This window comes from Sprattus sprattus, assembly GCF_963457725.1.
Source record: "Sprattus sprattus genome assembly, chromosome: 14".
In the NCBI taxonomy this organism is placed as follows: domain Eukaryota; kingdom Metazoa; phylum Chordata; class Actinopteri; order Clupeiformes; family Clupeidae; genus Sprattus; species Sprattus sprattus.
In genome coordinates this window covers 901672-904171 of record NC_137912.1, presented here as the reverse complement: position 1 = coordinate 904171, position 2500 = coordinate 901672, and the positions used below count along the sequence as shown (strand labels likewise).

The window sequence follows — 2500 nt, the reverse complement described above, 5'->3', positions numbered from 1 at the left end:
CTCTCTCTCTCTCTCTCTCTCTCTTTCTCTCTATCTCCCTCTCTCTCTATCTCACTCTCTCCATCTCCATCTCTCTCTCTCAATATCCCACATACAGATTACATTTAGTTCTACATTCATTCTTACATTTACATTTAGTTCTTAGACATAAACAAACAAACATACACTCACACACACACACACAAAATCTTTGCATTAATAAGCGATGACTCCTGAAACCTACAGTGTCAGCACAGGAAAAGCATGTGTGTGTGTGTGCGTGTGTGTGTGTGTGTGAGTGTGTGAGTGTGTGTGTGTGAGTGTGTGTGTGTGTATTACTTTGATAGCACACTCACACAAACATACACACAAACCACATAGTTGACAGTACTTGACCGTATCATTTTTACTGTTGAACATACCGTTAGTAGGTGTATGTGTGTCTGTGAACGTGTGTGTGAGTGTGTGTGTGTGTATTACTTTGATAGCACACTCACACAAACATACACACAAACCACATAGTTGACAGTACTTGACCGTATCATTTTTACTGTTGAACATACAGTTAGTAGGTGTATGTGTGTGTGTGTGTGTGTGTGTGTGTGTGTGTCTGTGTGTCTGGGTGCGTGTGTGTGTGTGGGTGTGTGTGTGTCTGTGTGTGTGGGTGTGTGTGTGTCTGTGTGTGTGTGTGTGTGTGTGTGTGTGTGTGTGTGTGTGTGTGTGTGTGTGTGTGTGTGTGTGTGGATGTGGATGTGTCTTTGTGTGTGTGTGTGCCTGTCGGTGTGTGAACAAATTAAAAAAACACAGATGAGTGTGTGTGTGTGTGTCTCTGGGGGGTGGGTGTATGTGTGTGTGTGTGGACAAATGATGAGCGTACAAATGAGTGTGTGTTTTGCTTGTGTGTGTGTGTGTGTTAGGAGTCACACTCACACACAGACGTCAGGAGTCACACATACACACACACGCACTCACACAGACACATTTTAGCAGTCACACACACACTCACACTTCATCAGTCACACACATATACACTTCAGGAGCCACACACACACTTCAGGAGTTACACACACACGCAAAGACAACAACACACACACACACACACTTCAGCAGTCACACACACACACACACACACACACACAAAGACAACAACAACATGCACACACAGGGCCCTATCTTGCACCCAGCGCAATTGACATTGTCACCGACGCATGTATCATTCCTATCTTGCACCCGGCGCACAGCGCGATTTTCCCTCCAGAGGCGCGCTTCGAAATGAACTTGCGTCGACATGGGCGGGGGCGAAACAGAGAAGGCGGTTCTCTGGCGCAAGTGGTATTTTGCAGTTTGAAAACAACGCCGTGCGCCGTGCGCTGTTGACGAGAAAAAAGCTAGTCTAAGGTCACAGGCGCATAGTGTAGAGTCTGTGGCGGGTATTCAGAGCGCTATTTTAAGGATGCGTGCTTGGCTGCACAGTAGCCTACACTTTACTTCTCTCGTCTACACGAGAGATTTACACCAATTTTTTGGCAAGCCATATATAATTACAAGGAAAATAAAGTATTTACCACATGAGGAAATCATTGTGATATCCATATCCAAGATATTTTAAAAATAGGCATACATGTAGCTTACACATTGACCCAAATGATTCAGGTTAATTGTAATGGCAGTGTTGTACCCGATTCAGCACCCTCCGCGGCAGATGCACCCCCTCGATATTAAGTCTTGTGAAACGCTGTGTCAAATACATTCAACTTGCTAAAAGGAAAATTAAGTTAATAATTAATTTTGTAGTCATGGCTGGGGTAGGCTATATATTTCCACAGAACAAAAAGGTGTTCTTTTGCGTTCGCTATTATCCGAGGTTTTTGGAAGAAAAACATCGGTTGTTTGTACTCTTTAGAACAGTTTTAAAGACTGTAATCACTTGTGTTCTTCTCTTCCATCTCTTTCACAAATAATGAAATCGTAGTATAGTATTTTTCACTGCGTTTGTTTAGGCGAACTGCTTTCCTTTCCGATCAAGCGAGTGGTGCGCGCTCCCTCGAGGGGTTGCATCTGCCGCGGAGGGTGCTGAATCGGGTACAACACCGGGATCCCGTTCTGGGAGAAGTATGGGTTCCCATATTCACATACGTGCCCCCCCCAGTGTTTTACACAACATTGCCATGAATCATGGATGTGTCAATGACATAAATGAGGATAGATTAGAGGACTTTAGAAGACGTGATGTTGAACTGCATGTGCCGATGGGTGCAATATTATTACCATGCATACATAACCTAGTGATTCAGTGAGGGTGAACCCAAAACATCGGAAAGTATGTTTTTGTGACTTTTATTTCAAAGATGTTGCCACCAAAAAACGAATGCTAGTAACTGAAAAAATACAAACGAGAAACAAATGGAAACATTTCTCCAAACAAGCATGGGAAAATATTGCCGTGATTGTTTCTGGTATCACACGGTCTTCCTCCCGGTCTTCCTCCCGGTAATTCCGCCATTATAATAACAAGCCGCTA

At 43.8% G+C, this 2500-nt stretch overlaps 1 protein-coding gene across 1 annotated transcript in view; it reads right to left on the bottom strand.

The window, feature by feature from the left end:
* The window catches only part of LOC308375241 (proline-rich protein 5-like), a gene marked incomplete at both ends in the record, with an annotated part of 22574 nt that overhangs the window by 17473 nt on the left and 2601 nt on the right, over nt 1–2500 (bottom strand). The gene's annotated exons all lie outside the window — the stretch shown is intronic.